Here is an 11,917-nt window from a genome sequence, read left to right as displayed (position 1 = left end):
ATGAGTGTTACCTCTTCCTCTTGAATTTTTCCCCTATTAAGTATTTAGTGGTCTTCTTTATTTTGCTTTATCATTGTTGCTTTGGAGTTGAGACTGTCTGAGAATTGAGTTGCTATCCCTGCTTTTTTCTGAGGTGCTGGGTCATGTAATATTGTTTTCCATCTTTGACTTTCAGCCTGTGAATGTTTTTATGAGTTAAGTATGTTTCTTTTATACAGCATATTGTTGGATTTTGTTTCCTAATCCACTGTGCCAGCCTATTTCTCTTAATTGGTGAATTGAGTCCATTTACATTGATGGATTGAACTGAGATGTATTGATGTCAATTAACATGTTATTGTTCCTGTTGTTGTTTACTCCTATTTCTCCTGTGTTTAATTTTTTGCCCTATTTTGTTGGTTCCATCTGATCTTGTTCGTGGAGTTCTGATCATTTTGGTCCCTCTCTAGAACATCTTTCAGTAGCCTGTGTACTGTTGGCTTTGTCAAAATGAAATATTTTTTTTTGCTCTGAATGCCTTGTAGGCAGGTTTGGCTGGCTTGAGTTGTGGGGATCGAACCACAGCAACTGAGCCTGACTGCTTTGTTGAAGCAGCCACTTAAAGAACTGAGGTATGAGGAAGGCTCTCATGTAATTTTTTAATTGTTGTTTGTCATGAAAGTGTTTCAATTCTTCATCAAACTTGAAAGAGAGTTTTGCAAGTTATAGTAGTCTGGGCTGGAATTTTTTTCAAAGAGAACTTGAAGGACTCTGCTCCATGCTCTTCTTGCCTTTATATATTGTGAAGAGAATTCAGCCATAATTCTGATGGGTTTTCCTTTGAATGTGATCTGCTTCTTTTCTCTAGCAGCTTTCAGTATATTATTCTTGTGCTTAATTTCTGAGATCTTGTCTTTCATATGTCTCGGTGTGTTTTAAATTGGGTTGAGGTTACTTGACGTTCTGTATACTTCGCTTACCTGAATGCCAAATTGTTTCCTTATTTTTGGGAAGTTTTCTGCTATTACTTCTGCCCACATTTGTTTAATGTCATTTGTATTGACTCTTTTCTCTTTGAAGCCTATTAGTCTCACATTGTTCATCTTGCATGAACTTGCAGGTGATGGATTATTTTTTCCTGCACCCTAGTTGTTTTTAAGAGATCCTTCTTTACTTTTCACTAGCTACACCAGAGTCTTCAAGATCTGAAACTCTTTCTTCACTTTCACTTAAACAGTTTGCCAACTTGTGATTGAAATTTTAAGTTCCTCTATATCTTTTTGACTCTGCTTCATGTGATCTATTTCTTTCCTGTATTGCTCATTCAAGGAATCTGGCATTTTTCTAATCTCTATTTTTTTAACAATGTCTTATTTAGAAGTAGTTATTAATTATTTTACTGCAGTGTTTTTTTTTTTTTCAAATTGGGTTTCCTCCCTATGTTTCTGTAATTGCTTCTTTACTGCAGATGCTATGAGTTCAGAGAATTCTTTTTTTATTTCAGAAAATTCAGTTCTGAGTTCCTCTATAACTTTCTGCTGTTGGTTATTTACTATGGATGCTTTTAATTCATACTTTTGAGCTGAGCTAGTGTCCTGTGCAGTAGTTCTGTGTGCGCATTGCTTTTCCTCCATATGTTTCTGTATTTGATTCTTTACTGCAGATGTTATTAATTCAGGGTTTTCTTCATTTCCAATCTGAACTCCTCTATACATTTCTGCAGCTTTTTCTTTGTTTCAGAAGCCATTGATTCATTGATTTCAGCTTTGTGATTCCCAGTTTTTTCTGTGTTAACGTCCTCTGCACTTGTTATGGGTGGGCTTGGATTCTGAGATTGCATTTTGTTCCTTATCGTTGTCATTTTGTATAGCACTGTCTTCTGACCTTTGTTGTAGAGCTTTGGTGCAGTTATAACCTTAGCACCTACTGAAGTTCAGGTGCCGATCTACAATGCTTGGATTTATCCAGCTGTGCCTGGCTTGGCTCTGGCTGCTGTGCTCAACTCCTTCCTGCTGCTGCCCTTGGGGGTGAACCTGTTGTGCCCCTCTGCAGGATGTTCTGTTCCTGGACTGGCTGGGTGGTTCTGTCCCCTGTTCTCTTTGCAGGGTTTCACCTCAGGCCTGTATGAAAAATTTTGTCTTTTAATGAATGATCAAATTATTGGGGTATCTCTATTGATGAACAAAATTTGGCCACCATCTATTCATCAATCAAGTGTCCTGTCTAACAATCTTTCCCACTTAATGGTTTTTATTTAATTATAAATTAATTTTCATATTGCCTAATCCCGGTGGCAATTCAGGAGAAAGCATACTTTTAAGTTTATATTTTAGAGCTCAAATAAAAAGCAACAGCTATTTACAGAATGACATTAAATACAAAAAAGTATATAGAGGACACAGGATTTTTTTATAAAGTGAGAGTGCACTCAAATGTTTCTGGCCAGGTTAAACTATGATGACCTTTTTAAGTTTGTAATTATGAGAGACTAGTCAGAATTTTTTTAAGTCAATTAGCAGCGATCTCTTATAAGAGGAATTTGGGGGGAAAAAGGTTTAAAAAAAGCTCTTATTTATACATATGTTTAGGTCTAATACAGTGCTTTTCAGTTTTGTGTGGAAGCAAGCAACCTGAGGAGTGTATAAGGGTAGGCACAGCACAAAGAGGAGCACTGACAACGTATAAGTCCTTTAACAGGAGACAACATGCAGGGGTGCCTTGGGTCAGGGTCCAGGGGAGTGAGGGGAAAAGAAGGTAAACATCAGGCTGTGCTGGAAAAGGCAGTGTGCTCGCTCGCTCCATGATCTGTTATCTTTTCTTTAGCTTGATGGATAGCAGAGGGAGGGGCACGCACTTTTGGGGAAAAAAAGAGTTATTACTTGATTTTTTTTTTAGAGTGAGATTTTTGGAGGAGAAAAAGGACTGTGATTAGATTGTAAATTGGGAGGGAGGTTGGCGAGGAATGTGAGGAATGTAGACTGATTGGCAGAAGAGAGGAAGGTTGGGGGAGGAAGGAGAGGCATCTCTGTAGTCCTTAAAAGTTAAAGAGGTTAGAGGGTAAATTAGAAGGAACCACTGTGGCTGAGGTGAGGGCCGATGTCATCTGTCATCGCGGGGGACTGCAGTGGGAATGAGGACACCTGTGGCCATTCTGCTGTTGGGTGCATAAGGCAATCTAGTCTGAGAGAGATTGTTAGGCAGGGAAGCTGTCTCTAGTTTAAGGGCTTATGTAGTGAGAGAAATTGAGGGAAGGAGGAAGGGACAGAGGGATGAGTGAGGAAGGGAGGGACTCATCCTCAAAGGAAAAAAAAGCCCGAATAAAGGTGTTATGGTACTGTTTGCGGGTATGGTAACAGAAGTTTTTTTTTTTTTTTTTTTTTTTTTTTTAACTTTGGAGAATTAGTGGATCAAAAATATCTTTATAGGCCACTGAGTATTACAATCTAACTTATATTATAGCCAAGCTGTCTGACAGTAGAAGACTAATTGCTTAGGTATTATGGCCTCTTGGAAGCTGAGGGAGCCGAGATTATGGACCAGGCATCCCAATAGGGTGTGCTTTAGAGGCTGGGAACAAGTATTTCCCATGGTGACCAAATTAAAAGGTGAGCCAAAGATTAGGGCAAAAGCCCTATGTCACTTCCCACCAAAAAGCTGTCACTTTTTAGCCTAGAGTGAGTGTGAGAGAGAGGGCTAACACCCACTTTATCAGTCATCACTAGGAAAAGCCAGGAGCTGGGGGGAAAGGTGGCCGAGGAAGAGGAGTGGGGACCCTGACATGAGCTCATGGGGATTGAACTCAGGCCCTTGTCAGCGCTTATTCCACTGAATAATGTCCCTGGCCGCTCCACTGAACCATCTCCCTGGTTCCTGCACTGAACCATCTCCATGGCCCCTCAGAACCATCTCCCCAGCCCCTTAAACCTGTGATTCTCAATATTAGTGCAGTCTCTTCAAAAAAGCAGGTGCTTGATTCAGGCTTGGAGAATAAATGAAAGAGTGAGAAATAAATCTGTTCCATTGAGATTTCTTGCTGGGGCCTGGGAGATGGTTCAGTGGAATAAGTGCTTCCCTGGCAAGTGCAAGGGCCTGAGTTCAATGCCTGGTTCCAGAAAAAAAAAAAAAAGATTTCTTCACAAACACTCTCAGAATAACAAAGGCATGTATGAGTCATTAAATTTTAAAGAAAATGAAAGTAATGGCATAAGAAAGACAACAACTCTATATGTTTTAGATAACTTTTGGTTTTCTATTCTGCCAAGTATATTAAACCTGAGTTTTTCTTATTTTCAATGAAATGTCATATCGGTTTGTACCACATCAAAAATATAAAACTCATGGCTCTATAATCTCTTTCAGAACATAGGGGATGCCATTCTACTTATATTGAATAATGCATTATGTTTATAAATAGCATCATTTTTTGTTCACCTTATTACCTAATGACTTACAAAATTTTACTTGTGTAGAACATATATATATATATGTGTGTGTGTGTGTGTGTATGTGTGATCTTAGTTCCCCTTTTCAATTCCTTTCCTTCCCCAACACCTCCCTTCATTTCTTGATCCCTTTTCATTGGAGAAAAATCTATCTCCATACTTCCTATTATCTATATTATCTATCTTTATATCTAAAGAAATATGCTCTTTATTTATACTTTGGATATCTCATATAAGGGAAACCTTGTAATATTTAAACTTTTGTGTATCATATATTTCACTTAACATTGTAGTTTCTGGGTGTATCTATTTTCCTGCAAATGACTCAAGCATATCTTTCTTTATGACAGAATAGTCTTCCCTTGAGTGTAAATATCACATCTGTATTATCCATTCCTCTTTTGATGGACATACAGCAGATTCCAAGATTTAATCTTTAGGAATTGTGCTAAAAACATGGGTATTCATGTGTCACTATAATACTATGTCTTTAACTCCTTTGAGAAGACATCTAGAAGGGACTATCTGGGTAAAATGGATTTCTTTGTTTTCAGGTGTTGAGAACACTTCATGCTGATCTCTATAATAGTTTACTAGTTTACATTCCCAATAGCTATATAGAAAGTGTTCTTTTGTCCAACAGCCTTGCTAGCATTTGGTATTATTTCTTGATGATTCCCATTCTTTCCAGTATGAGGTGGAATCTCAGTGTTTAAATTTTCATTTCTCTAATTACCAGCAAAGATGAGCATTTACTTGTGTGTTTATTGGTTACTTGTACTTCTGTGAATTGTCTGTTTCACTTGCCCATTTCTGACTATTTCTTTTATTTAACTGGGTCTAATTTTATGGGTTCTTCATATATTCTAGATATCAGCCTTCTGTCTTAAGAATTACTGGCAAAAGTATTTCCCATTTCTGTAGGTTTATTTCACTATGATACTTGTTTCCTTTGTTGTGAAAATCTATTTAGTCTCATAAAATTCTATTTGCTGATTTGTGATATTACCTGTGAAACCGTGGTTTTGTATGGAAAAATCAATGCTAATGACTGTCATTTAGAATTTTTATCTCTTTTATATCCCAGGTTTTTAAATGTTTTAACATTTTTTAAAATTTGAGGGTTTTTTTGTTTTGTTTTTAGTAAGGGTCTATAGGGTCTCACTACACAGATCAGACTCATAGTGATCCTCCTGTTTTCAGCCTCCTAAACGCTGGTATTACTGGCATGCACCACTATGCCCAGTCTCAGTTGCTTATCTCAGCACACCCTGGGGGTGAGGCCAGCACAGCAGGACGGGCTTGAACCCAGTCTCTTTCTGCCTAAGCAGGCACTTTAATGTGCTGAGCTATCTGGCTGGCACAACATTTGGTTTTTTGAACCATTTTTACTTTAGTTTATTATGTAGAGAAGAGAGATAGTTCTAGATTCAACTTCCTGCAGGTAGACAGCCAGCATCATTTGAATATCAGAGATTTTTAAAAACTTAATTAGATGCTTAAATATTTGAATAGTACAACTTTAGAAAAGTAAAATAATAAGTTTGTTAGGCTTATACAGAAAAGACAGAAGCATATGGGTAATGTACTTCAGTTACCTTCTAGACCTATCAAAGACTTACATTCTTTCAAAACTGTCCCTTCAAACTATACATGAAAAAACTACTTCTGATTTAATTAGATGTCAGAAAATATGATGTGCATGGTGCAGGAATTATTATTAGCCATGGAAATGGAAGAATCTCTCAGTGAAATTCTGTTTCATTCTGTCATTTCTTAGTCTGTCATTGCCTCCTCATACTGAAATTAAAAAAAAAAAAACATCTGGGTCAGTGTCCTTCACCTTGATGCAAAACTGAAGTTTCAGTGTAGGGTTTTGGTCCATATAGAAATTCACAGATTGCAAGATCATTATTGCCTACCTAGTGGTACATCAGGTGCTTGTCCTTGACAAAATCTTTTGTGGTTAACTTCTTGGGCTCCTCAAGGAGGAATACGTTCTTAGAATAGATCTTTGTTAGACTGAGTACTTATCAAACCTTGACTTCAATAGGATGATTACTTTTCACTTATACCACAATTAAGACAAATAGCATCAAGATACAGATATTCAGCATGTGCTCATCATCATTGTTGTTCTCATAGTTGTTGAGGCCCAGTTTGAATGAGACACCATAGCAGTGGTTGATGGGATTCACTTCTTTCCCAGTGAGGCCAAATACCATCTCCATTTGGTCAGAAGCTCACAAGAGAATCTCAGAAGTGGGCCTCATCGTCTTCCATGACAATCTTCAACATCATCTCCATTTCTTATCAGTTATTTGATTTCATAGCTGGGCAGAATGAAGCTCAATAACACAGATACTTTATCATTCAGAGTATTGATGATCACATTGTTGCACACTGCTACTGGCTGTGTGATTTTTATGATATCCTCATTTTCTTGACTACTGCATCTCTCATTAGATTTTCCTAAAGAGATATAGACATTCACGAGACCATTAGTATTGGATATCTTAGTGACAGTATCTTCCTTCATGATATCTTGATCCAGAGGACAGGAAGAAGAGTGAAATTTCCCCTTCACAGTCTTGGAGACTTGTTCTCCTGGCGCTCAGGACTATCAGTGCTTATCTGAAGTCTTTATTCTTTATGATTTATCCATTAATATGGTAATTGTTAGAAGTATAAAGTGGTACAACTACTATAGGAATCAGTGTAGAGGGTCCTCAACAAAACTAAAGCTGCAGGTTCCATTTTACTTCACCTGTTCCTTTCAATGTGTCTTTCTGAGTTAAAGGCATCATAACACAGTGACATTTACATATCTATGTTTGTAGCAGCAGAATTTACTTTTTAAGTTATATTTAGTTATTTATTCATTTTGTATTTTAGAGAAGAGTCTACATTTGTTCAGGGTCTCAGTACTAGATCGGACTCATAGTGATCCACCTGTTTACAGCCTCCAAAGAGCCGGGATTACAAGATGCACCACCACGCCCTGTTTCAATTGCCATCTCAGCCCACACCAGAGGTAGGGCAAGCACAGAAGACCCAGGGATTGAACCCCCGGCCCCTGTGCCTGCTTAAATCTGCTGAGCTATTTGGCTGGCCCTAAATATTACTTTTTTCCCTGGCACTGGAAATTGAACTCAGGACCTTGTGCTTGCCAGGCAGGTACTAATGCTGCTGAGCTATCTCCCCAGTCCCCTGTAGCAGCAGAATTTAAAATAGATAAATCTTGGAAACAGCCCATATGCTTATCAACACATTAATATATAAAGAAACTGATATTTTATACAATGCGGGTACTACTTGTCATAAAAAAGGATAAACTTAAGACATTAGATAAAATATGTACATTGTGACTGTAATCTTAAGTGAAATAAGACAGACACACAAGGTTAAATATCACTTTCTTTCTCTTCTGTGGGAAATATAAAGGGAAAATAAGGAGCAAAATGGAAGATAGAAATTGGAAAGCAGGAAGAATATGTTCAAATGGGAAAGTGAACAAGAAAGGGTTGGGGGAAGAAAAGGAGGGATAAAAAGAATTTTTAAAAATGATAATGGAAAGAAAACAGTGGAAAAAAATCTTTTGGAAGTGGGAAGGGTGAAAATGTTGAGGAGAGGGATGAGAATGCAAAAAAAAAGAATTAAGATATATTATGTACTGTGTCAAATTACTTATAATGATTGTGATCATTATGTATGACAAATATATACTAAAAAAAAGAAAAAATTTCATTAATGTAGCATTGGACAAGGTCAGTGCCATTTTGTCTGCTGTAAAATGAAACTACCTACCAAAGAACAAACTTAAATCTCAGATACTAGAGGTCCTATGAATTCATGTAGTACCTCCATCTTCCATACTAGGATTTTCCCAGTTTTGTCAATATAATGGGTATTTTTATGGTATCAGCATACCTTAATTCTCAGTGAAGAGATATAATTTAAATCCAGGGTGAGAGAGACAATGTTTGATGCTTTGAATGTATTTCTTAGCCTTCAGGCGATTGTATCTATGTCCACAGTACTCTAGATTGCGTAGCAAGATATCACCTTTAACTTAAACCCTTTAACATGCACTGTCATGCCTGGCACTTATGCAGGATTGACTCTGTAATTCTTTCTTTTGGAGTGGATGGCCATGCACTTATGATTTATAGTCTTTGACTTAGCTGCTAGATCAATTTTGTGAACCTAATACTATGTTATGAAAAGCACATCCTCTTTATGTAGTGCTTGTTTTGTATGTGAATGATGTTATAAAGGATACTGTGTACCCACAACAAATGGAACATCCCATGACTCTTTTCCAGGGTTATGCACATTATAGATCACTTTATTTGGAGCTAACACTTTAATCTCACCCAAGGACCTCCCCAGCACCACTGAAAGAATTTAGAAATTTTCCTGCTAACTTAGTGTTGAATAAGCACAAAGATCAAAAAACCTCTGGCAAAACAAGCAAGCAAACAAACAAACAAAATAAAACTGTGGATGAATTGTTCAGGTTATCCCTGCCAAGACCCCATGAGTTTAAAGTTTAGAGTAGTTTAGTCATTGTAAGTTCTCAAGTGGATTCTTTCTAGTCTTAACTGTCTTTGTGTAGACTCTTGGTATACCCTGGGTACTTTATGCACTATTAACTAGAATCTTTCTCATTCATGCTGAGACTACAACCAAACCTAAATTTCAGCTTATAAAGTGAGTAGCCAACCTTGTGTGAAGTCTCTAAACTAGGGATGAATATGGGACTGAGGACAATGGGCCGTGTTCCATATACTTGGATAATCAATAATTTCCTCTGTCAAGGTCAACATCATGGATCTTCATAATGTGTGAGACTCTTTATCTGTAGTGAACTAATATTGTTACCTTATACTAAATAACTGTGTCACTATGATCACTCAAGAAAAATTGACTATAATCAAATGTAATTATTTTTATTTCAATTTTCCACAACGTCATAGCATGACAGAGCTCCACAATTATTCTGTTATGGGAAGTTTATTATCATCATCTTTACTATAGGTCCAAGCCTGGAACAACAGAAATGCTTGGGATATAATATCACTTCACCAGGCCAAAACTTTATTAACCTACTTTTACTGAGCAGGAAATGAAAAAAGTCACAGTTTAATAGGCTTGCCCAAGGCTTACCACAGTTCACAGAAGAACAAAAGAGGGCCACATTCAGCCATTCTCTTTTTGAATCACTATTCTCTTGAGTCCTAACTCAGAGTCTTTGCTTATGCTACTGTATGAGCTGTAGTCCCCACCTTTTGATAACTACTGTTTCCATGTCCTAGGGCCTCATCTACCTGAGAAATTTGAGAAGGAAGATATAAGACCTCTCATTCATTTACAAAAACTGGCTTATGAGTGCCCCCTAGGAAACCTCCTCAGATCCCTTTTAAGGTATTTATTTTGCACTTTATGGACAATAACACTATGTACTCCCAAAAGGTATAGTCACAAAGAGTCAGTCCTGCAGGACTATCAGTCAGAATAGTGTATGAAAAAAGTTTTCATTCCTTTGCTGAACTGATGTGATATGAGGTTTGCACAGACAAACTCTTATCTAATACGAAGCACAAAAAGGAAAAGTGGAATACCTCTTCAGGTGATACATGCAAATAAACACTGAGCTGAAATCAGTAGTGGAGTTTTGTTGTATTTCTATATTCTTGGGTGATGGCTGTATTTGGACTTTTTCTTCACCTAGAAGTGTACTACTCTCTATGCAATTACTCCCAAGTTAAAAAATGCTGCCATTTAAGCCATGATGCTCACTTTATTAAGAAACATGAAGTAAAAATTACACTGTAGAAATACTGATCAATCCTACTTTGATGTTTAAAGAAATTAATTCAAAGTCTCAGGAACATATGAGGGTTCCAAATATACTGGAACAAGTGTCCCATTATTTTTTACACCATACATACAAACTAGTTTCTGATCCTCTTTGTTCTTTTTGTGGCCAGATATCCTATCCATGAGATGAGACATGACTTCCTAGTGACAAACAAGGACGAAATGATGTAATACTACATATGCAAACCCAGATAACTTTGGAATGACACCATAGGTGGAAAATGTCAGACTACCTATATTCTGAGATTGAGGGCTCTTTTATGCATAAGTCAGAATCCTTAAACTGGGGCCTTTTATCATATGGTAATATTCTTTCTGTTGACTTGGGATTACTACCTCAGACCAAAGTCCATGATTCTCTGAGAAGAGAAAGGATGTGTTAAATTTATCCAACCTGTGGGTACCTGCCAGGTGTTTCCAAAGTTTGATGAATGTATTTATATTAAGGGTCATGGAGACCCTTTATTCTAAACCAGCTGGTACAGGTTGTCATCTATTATACTTCTTGAATTCTTAAGTGCAAAGAGATTTATCTTTTTTTCTTTTCCATAATTTTATTGAAAAACAAATAGCAATGACACAGTTCCAAACCAAATTGGTAGGACAGTTTTAAAAATTAGCACATTGCAAACACTCTTCCTAGTGGTTATTTGTTGCAAAAGATGAAGACATTATATCCTATTTCCAAACACTATTAGAACAAATTCATCTATTCATTAAGAGAATGTAACTATATGTCTATCCTAACCATTTTGAATACATAGATAAAATGGACATTCATCTGTATCCCCTTTTTCGTTTAGTTTTTGAATATTACAGGGTGTGTTAACTCAGCACAACATTATAAAAGAGTCCAGTAGTCCATAATAGTATTGGGTCTTACGCTTGACTGGCAATGTTAAAAATTGTTGACCCGAGTCCCCTAAAACTCAACATAACACCACGGCTTTACTTCTTATGCTTTGCTTTTACACTTTTCTTTTGGATGACCAAGACTGAGATAAAGTAAGACCTGTGCAACAAGAGTTGTTGCTTTTGGATCTGATAAGGACAGTCAAGTCCCCTAGGATTTATCCTGAGATCATGTACCTCAAAGCATAGATCTTTTGTCAGTGTCAGCCATGTGGATGAGTCACGGCCATTGCTTGGCCAATGTGCTCTCTGTGAAAGACTGAGACAATGTTTTCCCTCCATGTGACTCTGCCCAGGCACACTCTACATCATTGACCACCCTCCTCTTTAGCTCCACAATCTCCTTGATCAGAAAATTTGGGACATTACTGAGTAACATGACGTTATATACAAGTTCTCATATGTGCTGAGTATTTATTGACCATGGAAGGCTAGGGCTAAAATGTTGGAATTAATTGCGGCCCTCCTTTTTCTCTAATTTTGGTCTGGAAACTTAGGTTGTTAACTCTTCAGAAGACAAGATTATTGTTATTACCGTACAATCTAGGCTGTTAAGATTAGCCTCACTATCTGTCTGAATATCAAACATCCTAGGTATAGCATGGAACAGGAATTTTTCATCAAGTATTGATATGTTGAACTTTAATTCCCTATGGAATATGATGAAAAAACATTTAAAAATTAGAAAATATTTAAAAAAT

The sequence above is a fragment of the Octodon degus genome, unplaced genomic scaffold, assembly GCF_000260255.1.
Source record: "Octodon degus isolate 3935 unplaced genomic scaffold, OctDeg1.0 scaffold00313, whole genome shotgun sequence".
Lineage (NCBI taxonomy): Eukaryota > Metazoa > Chordata > Mammalia > Rodentia > Octodontidae > Octodon > Octodon degus.
Note: the sequence above shows the minus strand (reverse complement) of the source record.